Consider the following 13,368-nt stretch of genomic DNA (forward strand, 5'->3'; position numbering starts at 1 on the left):
TTTTGAATAGATGGACAAAGAAAGAAATTCAGGAGATGTGTGTTCTACATGTAAATTAATAAGCTATAATTATATTGTTTTCATATAGGTTTTCTTTGAAAAGCCAAATTTATAAAAGAAAACAAATAGAACTCCACAGGAAGCCCAATGTACAAGGAAAAAAGCTACATACAAATACAAACCGACAACGAACATGAAATTAAAAAAAAATTAACAAAATTAAATTTATTCATGTTTGCACATTTGCTTCTATGTTTTACATACAAGGAGTAAGCTTTAGTATCCCTCGTTAACTTTAAATTGAACACCTTTTGTGTTTGAAAATGTACAAGTTCCCGCTCTCCAAATTATTAAAAGGGTTACAACTGTTATAGATTGTATCATTTTGTCAATATCATTGCCCGTCTTGTGTTTTAGCGAGTACTCTAGGATTTCTTGGAGTGAGTTAAAACAACTCATACTCGGTATGTTTACATATATAAAAATAATAGATCTAAGTAACTTCGTATAGCAACAATTTACTAAGAGATGTGCGGTTGTATCAATATAGTTCATGCATAACCTACATTTGGTATCAACCACATTAATGTTTCTCAATGCTAGTGCACTACGTGTAGATCCAATAAGACCTTTCAATTTCTAAATAAAACAATTTACCATAATATATAATGTTTTTTTAGGTATAGAATAATAGTTTTTGGTGGTTTTGCTAAAATTATGATTATCCATTTTCGTTAAAAATAAATAGATATTTAGATCCTTTATATAATTAATTAAAATATAAAAATAAGATATTGTCTTCTTAAAAGACTAAACATTATCAATATTATTAGGGTTATACTATAAAAATACTATCATAGTGGAATAGGTCACTTGTAATGCAATTTGACAATTCGACATATTACTTTTTGTTACGTATGTTTCATATTAAACGTGTTGGATTGAATTTCAATTTAAATGTCATGTTTTGTGTTTTAAAATGCTTTTTTAACGGCTACAAACACCTCATCTATTCATATCCCAACGTCTAAACTATTCAAAAAGATAATATACTCTAATACCAGGTTTTGAACTCCGGTCTTTACTTCCAAAAACGAAAGTCATTACCACTCAGCCAAGGCTGGAATGACGAACTTTAAAATGCTAACATGTTTAGGTAGACTAATTGGTATATGGGCCTCGACTAGTTGCATCGATTTCAATGTATAATTGACATGAATGTTAATGTATGTGTTGGTGCATGTTTTTGTAACAGATGATCTTTCGTGAATTGAGAGCAACGGTCAAAGGGGAGTCTGTTGGTGCATTTTGTGACCGTCGCTATGCAATTCTGACCAGCGGAACGTCACAGGCGAAGTTAGAACAACTTCGCCATAGGCGAAGTTATAACAACTTCACCATAGGCGAAGTTAGCACAACTTCTGCCACAGGCGAAGTTATATCAACTTCGCCATATGCGAAGTTGTAACAACTTCGCCTACAGGCCCAAGCCCGTGAAGTTTATATATATATATGTGTGTCGTGTTTAGGGTTAGTAATCCAGAAATCAGAGTATTGTGTTTAGGGTTAGTATATGTGTGTCATTTGTTTTCATGTTTGGTATGTAAGTGTTTTGATTATTATATAAGAATCTGCAGATTTGATTATTCCGTTCTTGTATTTGTTCGTGTACGTGTTTGTGTTCTTCATCTTTACACCAATAAACGCCCCCTAGCTAATTAAACTTATCACACAATACTCTGATTTCTGGATTACTAACCCTAAACACGACACACATATATATAAACTTCACGGGCTTGGGCCTGTAGGCGAAGTTGTTACAACTTCGCCTATGGCGAAGTTGATATAACTTCGCCTGTGGCAGAAGTTGTGCTAACTTCGCCTATGGCGAAGTTGTTATAACTTCGCCTGTGGCAGAAGTTGTGCTAACTTCGCCTATGGCGAAGTTGTTATAACTTAGCCTATGGCGAAGTTGTTCTAACTTCGCCTGTGGCGTTCCGCTGGTCAGAATTGCATAGCGACGGTCACAAAATGCACCAACAGACTCCCCTTTGACCGTTGCTCTCAATTCACGAAAGATCATCTGTTACAAAAACATGCACCAACAGACTCCCTCTTAACTGATGATCTTCTGTTTGCTCATCAACCAGCCGTGTCTGAAACTGTCCTGTAGCTTCACAAATCTACCCATCACCCAGCGTCTTCCATATCAGATCTCCCCTTCAGTGTAAGCTTCTCCGACTATAATGATTGAGATCTTTGAAATGCATGCATCCTCGTGCCAATAGATCATCTCAACCAATCACGTGAGTCCATCTGACTTCACCAACACGTGAAGTTGGGCGTCCTCCACAACTTCACCAACTCGTCGGCATACGATAAGGTTAAATCTTCAACTACTCAACATCAAGTGATCAATTTCATCACAAAACCACCTTGACAGAATCTAACACATGACCATTAATTAATCTGAAGCATCTTCAATCACCAGGGATAACGATCAAGAACATAAACACTTTAATTCCCGATTAAATCCAACTTGTTCCAGAATTTTCACTCTAATAAATAAGCATCACGTTTCAGGATCCAATTCTCGAACTCCTTGAAAATAACATAAATAATATGCTCTGACCGCAATCCAGTAATGACGAAAACATTCAGTTCAATTTGACTTTCTTCAGTTGGTCAACCTCGAACAACAACAATTTCATTGCCCACAAACACCCAAATATGTGTCAATATCCAGTTTCAAACAATATCCCATTCACAAACTCAACTCCATATCCAGAGTTGACACGTATTTGTTCACACGTAAGACCCAGAGATAACAAGTTTCACTCGTTGACTGAACAACATCTTCGATCTCACAATAATCGTGTACACCGGGCCATACAGACGAAAACACCAAAATACTCTTTTTTTTTTTCTCATTAACTTCGCCTAAAGTTAACATCGCCTAAAAGTCAACTTCGCCTAAAAGTCAACTTCGCCCCTCAATAACTTCGCCTGGCCATAACTTCGCTTGGCTGCTAACTTCGCCTGGCCAATAACATTGCCGAAACCCTACGAACAGTGACGGCAACTTCGCCTGAATCCCATAACTTCGCCTGCGGCGCTGTTCAGCCAAGAACGCATCAGATTCGTGCCAGAAACACCAAAACGCCGATCTCGAACCATAGCATAAGAGCCTAAGGCTCTGATACCACATGTAGGTCTCCCCGGGGGCGTCGCCGATCGATACGAGATCCGCACGAGGTCTAGGAGTGCGGAATCCTCCTAGACTTGTTTATTGGTGTAAAGATGAAGAACACAAACACGTACACGAACAAATACACGAACAAATACAAGAACGGGATAATCAAATCTGCAGATTCTTATATAATAATCAAAACACTTACATACCAAACATGAAAACAAATGACACGGCCGACCCGAGGTGAGCTCTACCTCGGGCCGTCCCACACGGCTCACTCTCTCGGTTTCTCTCTAGCTAATTAAACTTATCACACAATACTCTGATTTCTGGATTACTAACCCTAAACACGACACACACATATATATATAAACTTCACGGGCTTGGGCCTGTAGGCGAAGTTGTTACAACTTCGCCTATGGCGAAGTTGATATAACTTCGCCTGTGGCAGACGTTGTGCTAACTTCGCCTATGGCGAAGTTGTTATAACTTCGCCTATGGCGAAGTTGTTCTAACTTCGCCTGTGGCGTTCCGCTGGTCAGAATTGCATAGCGACGGTCACAAAATGCACCAACAGTATGTAAAAGTTATTAAAGATAATTCAAAATAAAATGTAAAACAAAACAATGAAAATAACATTGAAATTTAAATGAAAGCTTAAACATCAAAGTGTTACAATGTTGTTTAGGGTGTTGTAGAGGCGGCAACCTTCACAACACCAATTAAACCTTCTGTAACATTACGAAAATTTCGGACCAAAAATACAAAATTTCAAAATTCAGAGACTAAAAGAGAAAATTCTGTTTTTCCTGTCCGATTGCGATACGCGACGGATCAGAAGGAGTCCCATCGCGTACCGCGATGGGTATGTTTTCTAAACCCAAGAAACGGACTGTCGGCGATACGCGACGAACCAAAACCCAACGTCATCGCGTACCGCGATGACGAAGTCTGACAGGTGACACGTGTCAGGACACGTGTCACCACGTGGCATAAAGGTATGACGAGGTGACACGTGTCCGCCACGTGTCACAAGGTGGCATCATGCCTTGCCACGTGTCACCACGTGGCACCGCGTCCGCCACGTGGCGAAGCTACTGGTGATTCATCAAACCTACATCGCGATACGCGACGAGGTTTTTATCAACCATCGCGTACTGCGATGGGTTCGTTTTTCAGTTATAAATATGAGGGTGATAGCACATTCATTTTCACACCACTCCACTCCCTCTCTAGAAATACTTTCTCTCTCTAGAATTATTCTCTCTTTACCTCGGTTTTCGTGCCACCTGACCCGACAAATAATAACCTCGTAATCCGCACCATATACCAACGACACCTCGAAGTTCGTACAACCGGTGCACCTTGTTTTGCGTGCCGACCTCGAAACGAGTGACGACCTCGTAAACCGTGTCAACTCGAGACGACCCGACATTTCGCCTCGAAGTACGTGCACGACCTTGCGACTCCCGAACGTTGCCCCGAATTGCGTGCTGAGGAGTTATTGATCTAGATAATAATAAGCCGAACAAGGTAAGAGTTCTGTCCGAATAAAGTATTAATAAAATAATAAAGGCTTAGACCCTAGTCGAGGGAATAGCCTACACCTTGGTCAAAGTATAACAATTAAATAAAATTTCTTTATAAATAAGAAATACAAAATAGTATCAACAAAGATTATATTAAAAATATAGTTTCTTTATAATTAAGTAACTTAAGCTTTTACATATGAAGGATATAGTTGAAATGTTTATGAAAAGTAAAGGTTTATGAACAAAGGTTATAGTTAAGATAGTATTTCTTTATTTTTAAGAAACATAAGACTTAACATACAAATGTTTTAGATAAATGACGTTTCTTCTTCAAGAAGAAACGTATCATAAAGATTTATTCTTGAAGAAGAAACATAGCACATGGTTAGCAAATAAAGAGAAAGAATTCATGTCCAAAATGTTTTATTCAAACAAACAATCAATCAAGGTTTAAGCTAACAAAACCAGATTAAAGGTCTGTAGCCGGATTAAGAGACGATCCAGGTATTTATATAAACTTATTTTATTATAGGTCAATCATTCAATCATTCATTCATTCACAAAGGTTTTCAAACGAGGTCACCACATCATTCACAACAGACAGTCACAGGTGAATACGTTAAACATTTTTCAGTCAAGATAAACGGGTTGTTTATCTTAAAACAAAAACAGTCAAATAAAGATTTATGGGATTACGTGATCCCTATTAAAATACAAGATAGAAAATAAAAGCAACTCAGACCGAGTACACATGTGTCTGGATCCAAACATAATTAATCTAGTCTATCAGTCAAGGCTACGTGGCCGCAGACTAGAGATCATAATAAAAGTTCTCCAATGTGCATCAGTTCCCGGAGAAGCGTAATTGTGTGTGTATGGCAAGTGGTACAAATCCCAGAAATAAGAGACGTTTCTGCTGAGGGTGTTTCATGAAAACTATCTTGTCAGTCAAAGAAAGATTTATAAAATGTTTTTAGAGTCAACGATTCACCAGCATATCCCTGACGTATTTCCCCCCAAATATTACAGAAAATAAAGTTAGCACATGTAGTATGGAATTATAGCCAACTCATGGAGATAGATGCTCGCAAGGTAGAGATGGCTCAATATTTTAAATTATTAAAATATTGCAAACAATATTTAAACAAAGTTTTATAAATAAAACAAAGGTTTGAATATCAAACTCTTGAATATTTATTATTCGAGAAGCTTTATATTAAATCAAATATTTTGTACAAATAAAATGTTTCAAAATATAAATTAATATTTTATTATAAACTAAAGACTTCCGCTAAAACTCTGATATATTTTCAAAACAGGTACCAACTATTGGTCACACGCCTAGGCCCTAAGTGAGGGTGTGACACCTTCGTAATATCACAACACCCAAATTACGTTGACGGTGCCATGGCTTCTTCCACCTCCCCCCCCCCCAGGTGGGGTCCACTGACACTAACAACCAATCTTTTTTTAATCAAGTTAAACATACTTAGCCCACAACGTGTTTATTAAAGGATGAGCTAGTTAAAGCTCATTATCTATGTGGCCTGAGGTTGATGCGACGCTTTAACTAGACTTTGCTAGTTAAATCATAGCACACAACCCTATATTTTTCTCTATAGAAAAATGTTGTGCATGACAAGAAGAAAAAAAGTAGCAACATTGTATGTAGACGGCTATGGGGCTAAATAGCTACTTTGAAGATCACAAACCTAAGATTTTAGTGCTTCTTAAAAGAGAAACGGTCCATACTTGATATCTCACCAAAAAGCTTATAGTCTGGTTGTATCAATATGTGTACATAGTGGTTTTTATCTTCATTATATTAAGGTTTCTAATCTTGCGATAAACAATGGTGTAGACTTAGAATTATAAGAGCCGTAAAAAAACCACACCTTATATCTTGACTTTAAGATTCTACTCCACACACCTAAAATCCGGCCCTGGTTTACCTACAAAAGCACCATGATTGAATAAACAACTTGTGAACCAAAATTATATTTTGATTGTTTTCTGTATTCATTCATTTGATTGCATTTTTCTAGACATATTACATTGAATGTTGAATTGTTATTGATTTGAATGGCATCTCATCATCCATTCTTTGTGTTATATAATTATCAAATTCAAGTATTTATTATTATCATTGTGAATTTCCTTATTGTATCGAATCCACCCTTCTATTGTAGGGTATAACCTGGCACAATTTTTGATTAAATAAAAAAAACACTAAAAGTTGCATATTAAACATGGGCCCGAATTACGTTTGGATATTAATCTAGTTTACGGTAGCTAGCATTATCAACTTCACTAAAAATTATGTTTGAACAAGAACGAAACAAAATACTACAAGACAAATTCATTATCAACAACTTCAAGTTTACCAAAAATGCTTGTATATATTAAATTAAAACAAAATTGATTAAAAAAACTTTTTTTACCGTTCTATAACAACACAAACTCTAGCTGTTAGCACGATTGCATGAAGTAATGGTATTTATGATTTGATTTGAAACCATGAAGCCGTTAAACCCGGTTTAAATTTGGTTTTACAATCCGTCTTTTTAAAACTTTTTGGTCAGTTTAGGAACTTCGAAGTTGTATTAAGTATCAAACGATTTGATTTTCGGTTTATACTTGAAATTGATTGGAAAAAATCGAACATGGTCATCGCATTTTGAGTTAAGTAACTTGAAGAGGTAGGTCCCAGCAGAGCCCAGTTGGACCCGCAAGACTCACCTTGAAGAGGGACGTCTGCGCAGAAACCAACTGGATCCGCAGAACCAACCATGCTCAGAGACGTGACGTCCTTACGCGCAGTACGCAAGCTGTTCCCACAGGAAATGCCTCCCAATGGTGAAGGACTCCGCCTGTTCCCGCAGCTTCGGATACAAGCCATCAGGGAAGGCCACCCGCGCAGCAAGGCTACACGCACAAGGCACTTAGCTCTCAATCACTCAGTGTCACCTGAAGGAATGAGCAAAGCCGGGAACAATCCCGCACAAGGGCGGGAGGGGGAATACTCCCGCCCAAATAAGCCAGTCTGTACGATACGGGAAGATCTTCTGTACTGTACCTGACGAGGTATGGGCAAAAGATCTGACTAAAGATACGACAGCTTATTGACAACAGTATGGCGAGCAGCATGCTCCTGTACTGTATGTCACTATTAGCCGCTGCCTACTCACCAACTCCTGTCATACCACGTGCATAGCCGGCAGTTGGTGGAAAAGGAATAGTACACAGCAGGCCTGGTCACTATCATCCGCTGCCTACCCACCAACTACCAGCAGGGCACGTGCGTAGGCCACAGTTGGTAGAACAGGAATACTATTCAGCAGGCCACACCTCCTTAGAAACCTACCTTCGGCTATAAATACCACAAATGGTATGACCATCTCATCTTATCATATCTTACCATATTATCATCATATTATACCTGATATCTGCTTTAGCAATCTCTTAATATACATTTATATTTAAAGAGCAATCTAGTCTGATTCTCACGCAGGAGGGTGGTCACAAGGAGGAACCCCCCCCCTTCTCAGTGACAAGCTCACGGTGTCTGTTTTGCAGGTTATCAGAAGAACCATCTTCTCTGGGTCTAACCCCTCGTGGGAAACATCTATCTAACCCCCAGGTTACCCGTAATCTGCCCGGGGTCCGGTTAGTGTTTCTTCATTGGCGCCATCCGTGCATAAAAGCTAGAACATTTTTCTCCAGTTTTTTTCAAACTTCTGGAAAGATGGTTAAAGAAACTCCGGTAACCACAACCCCAGCTACTGGGGGGAATACCGGCTGCACAGTTTTTACAAACACTACCCCGGTTACCCAAGCCGGGGCAAGTGAAGTAAATTTTACGAACACTACCCCAGTTACCCAAGCTGGGGCAAGTGCAGTAAATAATCGCTCACTGGGATTCACCGATACCCAGTTAGAGAAACGAACAAGACTCCCCCGCCAAACTCTCGATGAAGTTAAGGCATGGGCGGAGGCACGACAAAAGGAATTCCAAGCTGAGTTGGACGAACGCTTGCGTTCCGTCCAACAGGCCGACGAATTCGAAGAATACTTGGACGATGACTCGGAGGAATCCGACTCCGACGCGAACCCTTGCCATAGGGCAAAAGGGAAGCGTAAGGAAACGGACTCCCAACCGAGAAGGCATTTTGGAGAAGCCTTCAAACCAAAAAACACAGGTGGAAGTCCACGTGACTTCTCCAAAACATTCAGACCAAACGTTGCAAATGCGGGAACGTCCAAATTTGCAAGGGACATTGCGGAAGCAATCGCCCCAAAAAGTGCCAAACAAATGTCCAGCATAGGCACATATGATGGTATATCTGACCCAGATGATCATTTGAACAGATTCATAGCGGGGGCAACCGTCAGTAGTTGGACGGAACCTACGTGGTGTTACATGTTCCAAATGACGCTTGTTGGGGCTGCTAGAGCGTGGTTCGATCGTCTACCGGTCAACCACATCTACGACTGGGCAGACTTCCAACAGAAGTTTAGCCAACACTTTAGCCAGCAAAGAAAGTATACCGAGGAGCAATGGACAATCCTCAAATGCATTCGAGAGGAAGATGAATCTTTGCTAGACTTCATCACTCGCTTCAACTCGAAGAAGCTAAGTCTGGGTAACATTAGCGAAGATCTTGTTCGCGCTGCTTTTATTCAGGGCGCGAACGACCCAGAGCTCATCCGCACCTTAACGGGTAAAGATGGCATGCCATCCACATGGGATGCCATCATGACAGCAGCTAAACGCTTTGCGGAAACTGAGAAGCAACTGGGTAGAGATCTCCCACAGAGCACAAACCTCTACACTCAGAAAACAAGAGAAGACAACGTCCTTACCGCCCGATTAAACAAAAAGCGAAAGCTAGGCATTTGGCAGTCAAGGGTAAACTTTGACACCTCATCCGGCTTGCAACATCGGTTAGGCGGAAGGGATAACGTACAGTCAAACAAGAACTCCAGATGGACGCCGCTCACCAAAAGCGTCACCGAGATATTCGCCACTGAGGAGCTCCCATGGCCAAAGCCTCCAATAATCCGACATCGTCACAATGCCGATCGGAGCAAATACTGTGACTTTCACAGGACAAAAGGCCACAACACCGAAGAATGCATAGACGTAAAGGACATGGTCGAAGCATTTGTCAGAGATGGGACGCTCGCGCACCTCGTGGCGCAATGAACGCTGAGCAGGCTGATGCGTGTAGAACCCCAGCTGGGGAAAACACGAATAAAAATCCCAGCTTCAATGAGGAGACTACATGCTGCGTAAAGAACGAGATCCCGAACCAGGTGCGTATCGGCTAGATGGCATTCCCATCCCAACAACATGGAAGGGAGCTCATTTACACAGTTTGCATGTAAATCAATTCCAAATTTGTAAAGAAAAGGCCAAGAGCCACTTTTAATGGAAATGATTATCCTTAGAACATCGACGCTGATGATTTTACATTTATACTTTTATGAACTTTAAACACTAATATGCCGGTTTTCAGCGCATAATTACGTGGAAAGTCGTTGCATGGGGAAGGCGGCAAAACCCGCATAAACCCAAAAAACGGCAAACCTTCACGCAGGTCAGTTGAAGGGGAAAAGTTCAGTCATCCCACTAAATGAAAGTGCCGGTTTATCCGCATGAATCTTGATAGAGGAAACTGAACACTAACCTATTAACAACCGCGCGTCGAACGGTTAATTTATTAAACACTAATATGCCGGTTTTCACCGCATAATTACGTGGAAAGTCGTTGCATGGGGAAGGCGGCAAAACCCGCATAAACCCAAAAAACGGCAAACCTTCACGCAGGTCAGTCGAAGGGGAAAAGTTCAGTCATCCCATTAAATGAAAGTGCCGGTCTATCCGCATGAATCATGAGAGGAAACTGAACACTAACCTATTGACAACCGCGCGTCGAACGGTTATTCAAGAAAATTTCTAACAAAAGGATGAGGAAAACCTACACGCAGGTCAGATATAGGTAAAGTTTAGCCATCCTACTAAGTGCAAGTGACGGTCCTACCCGCACAATCACGAAAGAGGAAGCAAAACTTCACACCTATTATCTACCACGTTCAAAGGTTAACTTATCCTAACACTTAGAAATTTCAAAAAAAGATGAGGAAAACCTACACGCAGGTCAGATATAGGTAAAGTTTAGCCATCCTACTAAGTGCAAGTGACGGTCCTACCCGCACAATCACGAAAGAGGAAGCAAAACTTCACACCTATTATCTACCACGTTCAAAGGTTAACTTATCCTAAAGAGATTTCAAAAAAAGATGAGGAAAACCTACACGCAGGTCAGATGTACGTAAAGTTTAGCCATCCTACTAAGTGCAAGTGACGGTCCTACCTGCACAATCACGAAAGAGGAAGCAAAACTTCAACCTATTATCTACCACGTTCAAAGGTTAACTTATTATAAACACTTGGAAAATTGCTAATTTAAACTAAAGTATGCAAGTCATATAACGTTTATAAAGCAAGGAATCCAAAGAAAATAGCGGTCTTACCCGCACAAAGATTTATATTTCATAATGATTCATTACAAGAATGGCCGGGTAACTACCCGCCTACAAGAAAATAAATCTATACAAGCTAAATCTATCCTAGCAGTGGGAAGGGATCTTCAGGATCAGGCTTCAGGGCCACTTCCACTTGGACCAGCACCATCAGTAGAGCGTGGCAGTTCAAGGAAAGCTTTAAGGATAGCTAGCCCATCATCAGCAGCAGCAACTTGGTTCACCTTCTCCACCACCGGATGCGGGAAGGCGGCGTACTGATTCACTGTTTGGTCGTAAACAGCTTCAGTATCAACATTATACAAAGGGAAGTTGGAAGGCGGGATGCCTTTCTCAACGAACCCTAGACCAAGCAGGAAGCCGACCTTTTCCCCATCCTCGTGAGAAGCGTTGAGGGCTGCGCTCATAGCATCGTCATAAGATGTCTCTGAGAAGACCCGATGCACAACCTACAAAGAAAAAATACAAGTATCAGAACCTTTTCTATTTACAAAGAAAAGCGTAAAGACATGAAAAGCTTACCTGAGACAACGCTTCTCGAAGAAGCCATTCCTTGGCAACCAGAGCTTCTTGGAGGGCAGCTTGAGCTTCGTTACGGGCGCGTTCGGCTTCACTCTTGTTGAGGTTGGCAAGCAACACTTCTTTAGCCGCAGCCTCTTCGACGCCCTTTAGCTTCCGCTCAGTATGGTCAAGCACCCCCCTCTGGTCCAAGATCTCCTGGAGCTTTTTGGCGTCTTCCATCGCCAAGGCATCATGAGCCTGCTGGAGAGCCTCTAATTTGGCTTTAAGCTCTTCATTCTCCACACGTAGAGGCTCAGCAACAGCTTCAGCCTTGGTGGCCCTCTCGGTCGCGTTCCTTGCAGTTTCCTTAGCCAGCCGAAGCTGTTCATTAACAGCTTGGGCAGCCTTGGAACGGGCCTCGAGCCGGGCTTGAACTTCAACCTCGAGGGCCTTGAAGGCCTTCTCCTTCTCCGCAGCCGCTGCGGTAAGTCTTTGGTTCTCCTCCCGGACAGCCCGCGCCTGAGCTACTTCTTTAACGCGAGCTGCTTTTAACTTGTCGTTTTCACGACAAAGCAGCTCGACGCGCGGCTGCATCCGGGCCAGGAGAACCCGAAGCTCATTGGTTAGCCTACCCTCCTGGTAGCTAGCCATGGCTTCCCCCAACGCACCACTGGGAGCAGCGTGACGAGCCCACTCCACGCACTCCACAGGGGTGCGAATCTTGTGCCGAATCTTAGCAACGCTCGAAGTGCCGAATCTTGGCAACCGCCATCGGGTGCACCTCGGTCAGGTGCACACCGTGCCTCTCAAGGACACGGTAAACAAACTTTGTCAATGGGCACCTAAGATTCCCATAAACAAAGAATGCAGCATATACCCCGATCTTGCCTCTGGGGGCATCGTACACAGTCTGATGGGGTTCAGGAAACTCAGGCTCGAGAGACTCGAGCATGAACTTCCTGACGACGTACTGGTACAGATCGCCAGGCAGAGCACACTGGCACTCGCCAGCAGTACTCTTGTCATCGGCTGTAGATTCAAGATCACGAGACGACATCTTGCAAAGGAAAGAAGAAAGCGATTTCGAGAGAATGCTTGCCTGAAAAGGTGAGTATTCGCCGGAAATCGCTTAGAAGATGAAGAGAAGAGTGAAAGTGTGGATTACAAAGAACCCTCTCCCCCTTTATATACTAATCGCAATTAATGCGATGAATTTAATGCGGAGGAGAGAGAAATCGAAGGTGCAATGAAACTATGACACGTGGCGAAAAGCAAGCTGGCAACAGCTGTTGAAAGGACGCGTACCATTAATTTCGCGGCCACGCGCCCGAAAAATTGCGCCCACGCGCCTGAAAAAGCGTCTGGAATGACCATGTACTGTCACGTCACCATAACTTCCTGCACGTTCTGACACAGTCAGAAGAAACCGTCGCACGACGTTTCAGAGGTTTGGACTGTTCTTATCCTTTCACCAACCTTTCGAATTTCAAAAATTCAAAAAGATTCAAAAGTAAGCGGGAAAATACCCCTTACCTTGGCAAACAAGTAACCGTAAGACGGATGCGGGTACAGTGTTAAGGCAAAACCCTTCACATA

The sequence above is a fragment of the Bidens hawaiensis genome, unplaced genomic scaffold (assembly GCF_021521415.1).
Source record: "Bidens hawaiensis isolate Kalapana, Puna unplaced genomic scaffold, B.hawaiensis_p1.1 tig00012815_1, whole genome shotgun sequence".
Classification (NCBI taxonomy): Eukaryota; Viridiplantae; Streptophyta; class Magnoliopsida; order Asterales; family Asteraceae; genus Bidens; species Bidens hawaiensis.